The sequence below is a fragment of the Corvus kubaryi genome, unplaced genomic scaffold, assembly GCF_017639235.1.
Source record: "Corvus kubaryi isolate FWS band 111438036 unplaced genomic scaffold, C.kubaryi_AGA036_p1.0 37396, whole genome shotgun sequence".
In the NCBI taxonomy this organism is placed as follows: Eukaryota; Metazoa; Chordata; class Aves; order Passeriformes; family Corvidae; genus Corvus; species Corvus kubaryi.
The window spans coordinates 11782307-11794652 of NW_024581135.1; the positions used below are offsets into that span (position 1 = coordinate 11782307).

A 12346-nucleotide genomic window follows, 5' to 3' on the forward strand; every position below is an offset into this window, starting at 1 on the left:
AAGAATGAATGAACGAAAATTCTGTGGCCTGTCCTGGACTGCGCACACCTAACATTTTCTACAAAGTTCTACCAGTTCCCAACTGGAACTGGTCTGTAGAAAATTTGACCTGATTACCCACTATTTCCATTCCAGTCACTTGTTCACAAGGGAAACCTGCAATTTTGCCTCTTAAACTATCAAGATTGCCATGCCAGATGCAATTCCCATTACTTTTACACCAAACACCAGTTAGTTTCTAGAAGATGCATATATATGGGATCTGCTGTATGCACAGGTTGAGAACTGTGCATATTCCACACACATGCACAAATGTGTGTACATATATGTAGATATGCATAGGCACATATGTATTATCTGCCTTTTTAACACAATGCCTTCTTGCTGTCATTCATACAAGGATTCATTCTTTGCTGTTATTTTATCTAGTGTTGTATTAATTAATTCCCAAATACCTCCTGTTGTTTTGGTTTTCTTTAAAAGGGTCCTGGCAACAGAGCTGAAGCAAACCCTAAATACCACTTAATGCTTTGTGGCAAGTTGTCCTAATGTGCAACTGTTTAAAATATTTACCTGTGCAGCTCTTGAACAATGCCCTGGAATCTTTCCCATCAGTAAGAAAGTGGACAAAAAGCAGAGACCGCTTAACCTCAATGCCTTAGCAGCAAGTGAGAAGTGCAAATATTGCATTTCTATAAAGCCCTAGAAGCTTCATAGAAATGGAGTGGCAACTAATTAGTTTGATGCTATAGTCACATCTAATGTTCCTAAGTAGCTTCTTTGAAAAAACTCACTGCCTTGAAATCCTTGGCCAGATTATTGAGTGGAGGCTTTGTGATGGGGCAATAGATAGGTGTTTGCTCCACAAATACATACAGATTTTGGTGACTGCTTACTGAATCCACTGCCTTCACTAATCTGCACTGGAAACTTCACTATGAACAGAGCACTTCTCAGAGTACAAAAGCATGAAGTATCTGTGTACCTTTCAGACTACAGGGCAAACAACTGGCTTACAGTAGGCCACCAAAACCAGGAGCAAGCAGTTAACCAAGTGTCCTCTGTACTTGCAAACAGAGAATGAGAATAATGCAACTGCTATTAGGTCATATGTTCTACCCTATCCGTAAATAAAAACAAGATGGGTCCAGAGGACTGAAAAATTCAAAGGTTCTCAATAGAAATTAAGTATCGGGATCATGAAAACATATTTTCAAGTCAGACAAAACTGTAGCGATCACATAACCCTGTCTGTATACAGCTGATCACACAGCCCTAGAGCCTGTGCAGCTTCTATACAACTGTGCCACTGAAAGGGAAGTCGTGGTATAAACCTGTAAGATCATTAGAATCACAAAAAGAATAAACAAAAATGGTTCTTTGACATAAAAGTTTAAACTGGTTTTCAAAACAATGCTGCTCATTTTCAAAAAAATACTGCTCATTAAATATATGCATCCAGAAGGCTGTCTTTTCTAAATGTGACTTCAGTGTAACATTTGGGAATGCAAGCTGCTATGTATTGGATGTCTGAGGTCAAGTTCTGTTCTCTTTTATCCAAGTATAACCTGGAGCAGCTTCAATGAAATTATGCTAGATTTATATTGACATATGCATCTAGTTCAAATTCTTCTATGGCTCTAATTTTTCTCTAATTGAATGACCTAACACAAATAGTATTTGTCCATCTGTATACATCCCTTTTGACACACTGGAGAAAAAAAAAAGAAAGACATTGAAAGGAAGTTGGAAACAGTCCTCGAGATCTGTTTTCCTTTGAAGAACAGCAGTTGCATTTCTGGGCACTTCAAAGTCACATACTTTAAGCAATAACAACATTTGAGATGAAGTGAATCTTACCTCAACTTGCTTTAAAGATCAACTCTTTCCCAAACACACACCAGAGGTTGGATATACACATAACCATAGATTAACAAGTTCATCTTCAGTGAATCAGGCACTTTTCAGTGCTGCAGATAGGTCATGCTTTCAATCAAATGACAAATTTCCAGGAGTTGTTTACAGTGGAAAAGCCATAATGAATTTTATTCTCTTCTTAAAAGTTGTCAGTTTTGCAATAACATTCAATACAACATTTTTATTGCAATTCAAAGTTTGACAGGTGTCAACATTTCCTGACGTTCCAGCCAAAATACAAATTACCATATCCACCCATCAGAAAAGTTGAACCAAATCAATTCACCAACTCTAGTTGCTGGATGCAGCAATTATCAGGCATTTCAAACATCCCAGCAGCATAAACAATTATTTAATTATTTAGCAAGATCCTCTTTTCCAGGTGAATGTAGTTTCTTTTCTAACGAAGTATATTAGGTTTAGAACTAAAAAAACCCCAAAACAAAACCAAAAAGACCTCCAAAGTTTTTCTTAAAGCAAGGTGGCTTGAACAAACAGATAAAATCAGCAAGTCTTATAACAAATCAGTCTATTCCACTTGTGTGTATTTTGAATTTCATGGCTTATTTACTTAACTTTTTTGGCACCAACTCCACAGCACATGCCAATACAATATTTGTTTAAATGCTGTTTTATGCACATGCTAGTCAAACACTTACTTTCAAATTCTTGCACATCCCAAGAGCCTCAGTTGTTAAAAAAAAAAAAAAAAAAAAAAAAAAAAAGCCACAAACAAAAAAACACCAAAAGAAAGGGAAAAGGGGATTGGCAGGGGTGGACAAGGTTTTACAACTAGTGCCTTTATCTGTGGCCGTAAAAATATAGACACGATACGCCAATAAAATGCTAATTTCTGTACGCACGAAGTTTTCCAGCACCTGGGGCAGTATGAAATGCGAGGGCAGCTATAGGAAGACACAAGTTTCGCTGGCCCGGCCGGCGGTGACCCCCCACGCCTGAACATTTGGTCACCCTGCCCTTGTACCGGGGGCCGAGCCGGGTCCCGGCCCCGCGGAGGGGGCACCGCTCTGCGCGCACCGCACCGCGCCCGCGGCTACGCCGCAGCCCCGGCCCGGGAAGTTTTGAAGCCCAGGCTGCAGGTTAGGTAAATGAATAAATAAATAAATAAGCCCATAAACCTCGGAAAAGCCGGCAGCAGGACCACCGATAAATCATCCTAAGCCCCCGCGCTGGAAAAGTCAGGTTTCCCAGGAAATGATGGCAATCACCCGAGGCAGAAAAGGCATCTAGATGAGCCCATCTCCCTCCCCTCCTCCTTGATTGTTTTAAAGCCACCGAGTCCGGGGGAAAAACTCTCAACTCTCTAAGTCCTTAATAGGATTGGAGTCCGGGTCTCTCCAAGCCGCTCCTCATCACACAGGGATCAAGTTGCAGCAGGGAATTTTTTAAATTCCTCAGCAAATATACTTGTCGAAAGATTGCCCCTCCCGGATGGGGGGATGACAAGGAGGCGAGGGGGCAACTTCATTTTTCTTCTGAAAAAAAAGACAAACTCAATGCTGGCTTTGGGGAGCCCTGCCGTCCTCCGGGACCCAGGGCAAGGCGGTCCTGGCAGCAGCCCGGGGCTGGGACTGTCACCGCAGCCCCCGGGAAAAACAATGGCCATGGAGGCACGGTCCCGGAGGGGTCTGGACGGGGAAAGGGGGGCACACACCGGGCACACGCGCGACCCCATCCTCCCCGTTCACCTGCGAGGTGGGGGGGACACACGGGACGGGCCCCCCGCGGGCACCCGCTGCGAGGAGAGACCCTCACCAAATTTGTACCCTCCCTCACACACACCCCCCACCGGCGCAGGGCAGCTCCAACCAAAGCGGGAGAAGAGGAGGGAAAAAAAAAGAATAAAAAGCACAATGAAAAGACACAATAAGCATCAACTTTACCCAAAAAGCGGAGCAGCAAGTTTTCAGCAGACGAGCGGTTGCCGCGGAGCAGCGCTGCTCCTCCGGACCCCCATCATAAACTTGGGGGAGGGGGGCGTGGGAGGGACTTTCCCTCCGTCCTTCCCTTTTGTGCCTCTTCCCCCGCTCCGCTCCTCGCCAAAAGCTGCCGCGGATCCCGGCGGCGGCGCGGTGTTCTCCCGGCTGCAGCCGCGGAGCAGCTCCGCGGAGGCGGGCAGGGAGGAAGGGCTGTGGAGGGCCGGGGGCGGCGTGCAGAGGTGCGGGGCGCTGCGGGGCAGCTCCTGCTGCCCATCTGCCCGGGCCGCCGGCGGGACACGGCGCGCACACGTACACGTACTTTATATATATAATAGATATACACACACATGCACACACACGATGGATGAAGTTGAGCAGCCTGCAGGAAGACGCTGGAACGCTTTCAAGCCCTGACACAAGAGGAAAACTGGCTCTAGGGTCTGTTTTCTCTTCCACCCGCCCTTTAAAAAAAATAGGGAAATCTAAACCTTCCCACCCTTTCGGCGCGGGAGCAGCGCACCGCTCCGGATCTTCTCTCTCCTCCCCCCAGCCCCTTTCATCCCGGATCGCCCCCTCGCCTCGGCGAACCGCACCATTTTGGGTGCGGGGCTTTCTGTGGGGCGCGGTGGGATCCGCCCGGCCAGCCCGGCCCCGCCGCGCCGCTCAGGAGCGCCGGGAGCCCCCGCACACCCCGCTCAGCTGGATCGCATCTGCAGCGAACCCATACAAATCCCCCTTCCTCGGGGAAAGCCGCCCCCCTCGTCCCCAAACAGCAGAAGTTCGGCCTGCGCAGATTTGCTCGCGCAGAGGCGGGGATGGAGCTGGGGGTGGTTTTCCTCCAACTTTGGTGGTTGCTTTTTCCCCGCGAGTTTGCGCGACTTTTCAAGCCCCCGCCCCAGCAGGGCTGGAGCAGCAGAGCTCCGCGGAACATCTCCGCACACGGGCAGCTTTACCCGCCAGGAACATCTAGGGGGAGAAAAGCATTCATTAAAGACTCTTCCCTAAACGCGATAAGCAACCTCACCGGAGCGCGATAATCTAGTTTAATCCTCGTGTTTTGGGACGAGGCTACGAGGAGGGGAGAAAGAATCTCCAAAAAGTGCCCCGCTCCCAGCCCGAATATCTTTGCTTTTTCTCCGATCTATATTAAACAGCAGTACCAATGAGAAACGCAGCAGCCTGAACTTGGACTTTGGCCAGGCTGGGCTTGTTATTTGATTTGTTTTCATTTCTTTGGCTATGGAATTTATCAAAAGTTTAAAATACAACCAGATGCTGTTGGGAAGGGTCACCGCACTGTACTCCAGAGCAAGCTCAAACTCGCTGTATCATCAGGGTATCTGACTCCGGCAGGATTATGGCCAGTACCATGGCAACCGCATGCCACATCAGCCCCCAGCTTCACTTTCAGTCCCTTGGGCAGAGTTAACATTTGCCAGCGGATTTGCCCGACACGCAGCCCAGGTCCGGGCAAGTGGAAAACGAGCACAAACCACTCAGAAATCTTCCTCTTCTAGCCTGTGCAAAGCGACCTGGCTGGACTGGTCCACACTACAGTCTTAATCCTAAAAACCAGCTACCAATTTGGGTGCCTTCTGTATGAAAATTTGCACACATACCTTTTTTTTTTTCTTCTTTTTTTCTTTTTTGGATGGCATTAGAAGGCTGGTGTTTGAAGGTGACAACTGGCTCCCCATACACTCCCAAATCCCATTTATTCCATTCAGATAGGCTGGGAAGGATTGTGTGGCAACAGGTTATTTTGCCAACCACCAATATTGCAACTTTTTTGGGGGGTCAAAGTCTCGCATTAATATGCACCCACTGTTTTATCCAAAGAAATTCCCTCCTCTCTCCATGGTACACATGCAGTCCATGCTGGCACAGCAGCACAACCTTACCCCTTCCAAGTGGATAATTTTGTGCTGAGAGGAGTTTCATTGCACCTTGTACTGAGGAGCACCACACAAGAGAGAGGGGGCTTTGGTTACCAAAAGTAGGATCAAAAAAAGTCTTTGATCTCCTAAAAACAAAGCCCACTTTTATTCCCAGGTTACTTTACTTGGGAAAGATGACCTGGCAGCTTGGGAGATTGGTTAGAATAAGGGGGTTTTGGACGGATCAAAAAGACAAGCTGGCAAAACATTAACACTAGGTATGTTCTAAATTCTTGCTGCACAGTTATAAACATGTGTACATCAAGACTGTTGGCCAAGAACATACTTAAAATCAAAAGAAGGAAGAATTAAAGGATTAATTCAGAGTTGTGTAAAGAAGGACAGTTTTCCCTTCTAGAATCCTCACATGTCAATCCTTTAAAATATGGAGATTTTTAAGCCTGAAGGGAAACTCCTCCTTTTTGTCTGAAGGATGATGGCCGGCGACGGCTGGAGTTTTTTGAGAACTTTGAGTCGGCTTTTACATTATCTGCCTGCTGTAGCTCATCTATCCTTCCCTCTCCTGCTCTGCTCATTGAACTGTCCTCTCTTAATCTCCCATAGGTGTCCGAGATTAAATAGACGACAGAATGACTGACATTTGGTACACATAAAAGAACCAAAATATGAACAACGGGTCAAAGTGCAAACCTTCCCTCTGGTCTTCCCTCCTGCTCTTGTACAACTTGATAGGGATGAAACCAAGTAGGGATGTAAAGATATATGGCAACGTGCACTTACTATATCTTGCTGTAGCATGATCATGTGGATATAGAAGACACATTCCAAAATGTTCAGGACTAAGGAAAGAGGTTTTTTTAATCACAATTTAAAAAAAAAACCCCTCACAATGATAAAAGACTGACATACCACCAGGTCCAGGATTGCTAATCTGGGATCTGTCCCAATTCTGTTAGGTCAATGGAAAGAATGTGGAAGTTAGACTAGCCTCAAAAGGCACAAACGTGGCTGTTAAAATGTTTGATATAGCTCTGAAAAAGGACTGTAATTCTTTATTAAAGTACATCTTAAAAGAAAACTGTTGAAAAACCAACGGGGAATGCTCCATTCTGTTCTGTTCGTGTCTATAAAACTTATTTCTATAAATCCTCATAAATCCTTATGATAAATTAAAAGGCCCATTTGAGTATTCCAAAGGATACTCACAGGTAGAAGCTACCAGAAAAAAAAAAAATCACATTTAAATATGCTTCTCTTTTAGAATGTAGAAAATAATTACATGTGGGCTGATCACTAGGAGATAGAAGCCTAAAACCATGTTTCATGCAACTCCTATCTTTATGATGTCTGGTTTAAGTCCAAGTGGGAAGTAGTACATGATCAGTTCTGCCCTGATTTAAACAGCTGTACCAGCTCGGGGTCAATGAAGTTGCACTGAACCTGAATGCACCTCGTATCTATCGAATGTAATTAATCACAATGATATTTAATGAATTAACAATGTCATGTGCAATGCTGGCTCAGAATTTTACTAAGAGAATGGGAAAGACTTTTTGGCACAGTAAATTCCTTTTTTTTTTTTAAAGTCACCCTGTTACCTGGGGGAAATCATAATTGTGGGTAGACAGTGAGACAATACTCATGGGGATGATATGCAGCTCTGATTCCTATCTGCCTTCATGTATGTGTTGTCTCTTGTTTAAAGCTCCAGTGTTAACTTTCTCAAGGCAGGTGCCATCTTTCTACATTCTACATTGTGATTAAACCTTATTTTATTTTTAATCTCTCCACAGTATATTCAAACTATAACTTCAATGCTAAATTCCTGATAGTCGCTGCTTTGGTTTTGTTTGGTTGATTGGTTGGTTTTGGGTTTGGTTTGGTTTTGGGGGGGGGCGCCCGCGGCCCGGGGTTGGGAGGTTTTTTCTGCATTGGAAGGTTCCATTTTTGCCAGGTTTAATCTATATTGGATCATGACTATTGAACTAATGCCATAAATTCTTCTAAGAGTTTTCTGTGATTTCGCAATGATACTTCTATGCTACATCAGCAAAGAAGGTGGTACTTTTATTTACTGCAAAATTGGCCTGGAAGCCCGCCTGTCATTTCAGAGACCAGGCAAGATCTTATCCAACTTCAAATTGAAGTGCCCTGCTAAAACAAGACCTTATTCACATGACTATACACACTGAAATTTCTGCTTATAAAATGATAAGCAAATGGGCATTCCCCATGGTGAATGATTTGAACAGGCATTCACCATGGACTAGGGATACACACACCATCCTTACCCATCTTAGCAGAAGGACAAAAGCTTCTTCAAAGTGCACAGAGCCCATCATGTCTGCATGGTTTTCAAGAAGTGCTGCACTTGTGGCTGCTCTTGACAGACCCAGCCTGTTGTCACATGGTGAGAGGTCCCTTCTCACTCAGGTCTGAAAAAGGAAGCACAATTTGCTCTAAGACTGGCAACTCCAAGCTCAAACTACAGAAAGTTTAATGTGAAAAGCTTAGGGATAAGTTATGCCTCTTGCAGTGTTTCCAGTTGTAGAAAAGCAGCAGTGCATTGTGCTTATGTGGGGAAAGGAAAACAAGTGACCCTGCAGAAGCACTGTTCTTTGGCATATATGTGAAAACAAAATCCTCAGCTTCTGAGGGATGGTCTTTTCTCATAATCCTTTGCAGTTTCTCATTCTTTATTCCTCTTCTCCCTGTCTCTCTTAACTGCAGTCCCCTCTGCCAGACAGGAGATGGGCTATAGGGCTCTGCCTGCCTGGGGGGTTGAGAAGGTAGCAGGGCAGCACAGCAGCCTCGAAGGGCTCCTTTGGGATTCATCTGGCCCCAGCAAAAGGCTTGATTTGATGAGGACCCAGATAACAATTCTCTTGCCCAGGGTTGATTGGGTTACTTGAAATCTGTTGTCTGCTTATAGGGAGGAGAAGAGAGCAGGCACAGGAATGCACAGAATAGTAACTGAGATACCTGTAAATGGCATTGTGTGAAGAACTGCAAACAACTGGAATTGGCAATGAACAGAAAGCTAACTCGGACACTGATATGAAGTCAATGAGATTTGTTGGAAGCTATATTTATATTTTGTGAGGGAAAACTAACAAGAAGACTTTTCATTCTGCTCCAGGAAGAGAAAATTTGTTAGGTTTTGCAGAAAAATAGAAATCCTTGTTGGTACAAAATGTATAACCTGGTGCTGTACACATGATGCCGGATTGCGTACACACAGTGTATATATACTGATGAATAATTTGCAGTGATTTGTCCTGAGGTTGGACTGCTGAAGCATTATCTACTGTGGCCAGTGTCTGTAATAAGTCTGTGCTTTCCCCCAGCCAAAAAACTTTATCCATTTAAACTTTACAGTTCTATAAGTATTAATGAGGATCTCTAATGCTTTTCTAATCCAAGGCCAGATAAAGAATCCCTGATACACCTGGAAAGGAAATCCCAATTCATAGACCCAAATTCAGGCTACTAGATAATGCTGTCTCCCAAAAAAATCCTTTGCCAGAGCTCAGTCTGCTTTATTCTGTCCTGACTTTAAGGGGATATAAAGCATTCAAAATGATCTCATCTTCTTTGCTTTTGTAAACAATTTTTTTAAGTCTTTTGGAGGAATTACAAATCTTCCATGCTGGATGGCATTTCAGCAAAAGCATGAACTCTTGTGCTAGTCCTCATTTTAGGGGGCTGTAAAGCAATAAAAGGATTAAAAATAAGAGTATAACCATATCATTGACATCTCAGAGTTCATCTCAGAGCCCCTTTCTCCAGATACCACCTCCAGAGGTTGCAGAACAACAGCCAAAGTTGTATAAATACTAAGAGTTTTGGAAAAGGCTCCAATTTTTCAGTACTCAGATTTTCAGAGGTAGCCTGCCTTCTTCGAAACTGAGTCGTCTGTGAGTTATCTCAAGTCAAGCATCCAAAATACCCATCCTTTACTGTAAATCTTGACTAACATCTAATGAAGATGAGCAAAGAATGTGGACACAGATATACGAAACTGCTGGCTGAACAGCGGGAGGTGTCTGAAAACTCTATCAAGCCAATGTGAATTTCCATTACATTTGTTGAATAAATGAGTGGCACAAACATCTGGAATCAGAAGGACCCCAAATCTCTAAATGATAACACTCTTATGTACTGCCCACAGAGGTCCAGCCCAGTTTTGCTGAAGAGACAAGGAACTTTTGCAATCATACCTAATATATTTCAAATTGGTTATATTGTTTATAGATTGCTTACGTCAAAACTGGTGAATTCTCTGGTGTGCTTTAGGATTTATGCATTCTAGTTCTTTGAAAGGTTTGTTCTTATTTGTTGCTACCTGCAAAAATATATATCTTTGCCCCAATTCACAGTGGAACAATGTTAGGTCATTATTCCTTGAATTGTTAGGCTGTAAAGAAGCAATTTCTCACTAACCTGTGACACAGGAAATTGTGATTCTGATGTCAGGTCATTGCTGGAGTTCCTTTTACAACAATCTGTTTTTCTGTCAGCAAATGACATTTATGTATTATTTCTAGAAAGTGTAGGCTTCAGTATTTTTGTATGTATACATTCAATATTTCTCTTCTGCCTCTTATTCTGCATAGCTGGGAGTTCTAATATATGATTCAACTGATAAATAAATATATTTTGATTGATAGTGCAAATACTTGGCAGCTGAAACTAGTGCTATCTCAAAGTGCTTCTCAGAATAGTTGAGTTTCCTGCTTTTGTTTTCACTGCAATTTCTTTCATGAAGCATTGCAATGAATGATTAATGCTTGGATACCCCTTTTCTCTGGATTCGCTGCTGAACTTAATGTGTTACTTTGTGCTCTGTATGGAGGGAATACAACCCAGACTGCCACCGTGGCAAGATTCTATACCCTATTTAATTGGGCTTGGTGTTAGGGACCACAGTCGCTCGTGAGCTTCAGAGCTCCCTCTGATGAGAATAAATATTTTTTACCAATGTACTGCAGCCTAATGCAGTTGTTTTATTCTATTTATTTGAAATTGGGTTACATGTAAAACATTCGACAGATGACAGTGTGCATATGTTTTACCAATAAATATGCATATTGACTGTACAAGAAGTGGTTTACAGGCAGAATGTTACATATACTTAGGGGACTGATGCTATGAAGTTACACATCCACAGAGACAAAAGTTATTTCCATTGCAACACACATAGCATCAAACTTCCACAGAATTAAAGCACCTGGTTTTTAGGATCGAATGCACAGAAAGGGAGCTCTAAAATACTAATATGATTTCTCTCTTCCAGAAATATCCCAAACATTTCCAAAACAGCCTAGGTCCTGCTGGCTTTACACACAGCCGGTGATCTGTGCATGTCTCATGGGCTAAGCAGATGGGATAAAGTTCCAGTGGAACATAATGTACACACTAGGTCCCAGAATCATACGTGGGATAAACATGCAACTTCTGTACATTGGAATCACACTGCAATATTAAGTGTCTTTCTCTTAAGTGCAGTAGCTATTTATTTATCCAATACAATTTAGATCTGTTAATATATTTACAGAACAGTGGCATCAGCAGAAGGTGACTAGCAAGGACCATATAAACTTTCACCACAAGTCTGAAATTAATTTCTACCACCTCCTAACCATCCAGTCATTTGGATGCATGGATTCAAATAAAGTTTTCCAAAACAGAATGAAAATTACAATATTTATACTAATAAAAAAACCAAGACGAAATAAATTCCATCCCTAAAGACTTCCAAAATTTGAAGTGAACAAATCCTAGAAAATATACTGTAGTAGCAATTTTACATACAAGAAGAGAAGTTATACTACTAATGTGTAGTTTATCAATCTTTGATTTCCTCAGAATCAGCAATCAAATAATTATTTAACATAAAACATGGAGAAAAAAACCCCATTATATTATGTTGATATAAAAATATGGGGTAAATCTGGCTCTTTGATAATATGACCTCTTAATAGACAATTAATCTTCTAGTATCACTGCAAATTTCTCAATTCCAGCTGGCAGAGCTGATACAACATAACCCAAATGCTAAATGTAACATAGTGAGAATGACTCACCCAGACAGCCCCAAGGAGAGCCGAGCTTCCCCCAGCCAGGAGCTTATGGCATGAACACATCCATACTGACCATGGAGATTCTAATCAATGCAAAGAACAGTCCTCTCTTCAAAGATCATCTAAATAAATTGACAAACACAGAGTAGAGCCCAGCAGTCCCAATTTAAGAATATATTCCAAATATCAGAAAGAATACTGTTTAAAGTCCTTCTGTCATTTGGTTGCAGCACCCCTAAAGAGCAGTAGGGTTCCCCAGAACTGGGCTGGTAGCTCATGGGAGCCTACTGCAGCCCAACAGTTTGTCACATCCTGAGACTTCTCTCAACACACTCCCCCCAAATTGTCTGAAAACCACAGCGTTCTGAAATGAACACACTTAACCCAGTCAACATTTTCTTACACCACTAAATTACATTTCCCTGTTCCAACCGCAGAAGAATAAATTGTGGTAAAAGTAATCAGGTACACCCTGAAGGATTGTCCTTGTCCAGCCTTTTCCTCAGCT

General features: G+C 42.8%; 1 protein-coding gene across 2 annotated transcripts in view; it reads right to left on the reverse strand.

Moving 5' to 3' along the window:
- GLI2 (GLI family zinc finger 2) overlaps positions 1–4165 on the reverse strand; it is a 190617-nt gene extending 186452 nt beyond the window's left edge. For both annotated transcript variants that reach the window (XM_042041003.1, XM_042041004.1), the window contains exon 1: positions 3822–4165. The gene's annotated coding sequence lies outside the window, so the exon portion shown is untranslated. The remainder of the gene's footprint in view (positions 1–3821) is intronic.
- Positions 4166–12346: the final 8181 nt, after the last annotated feature.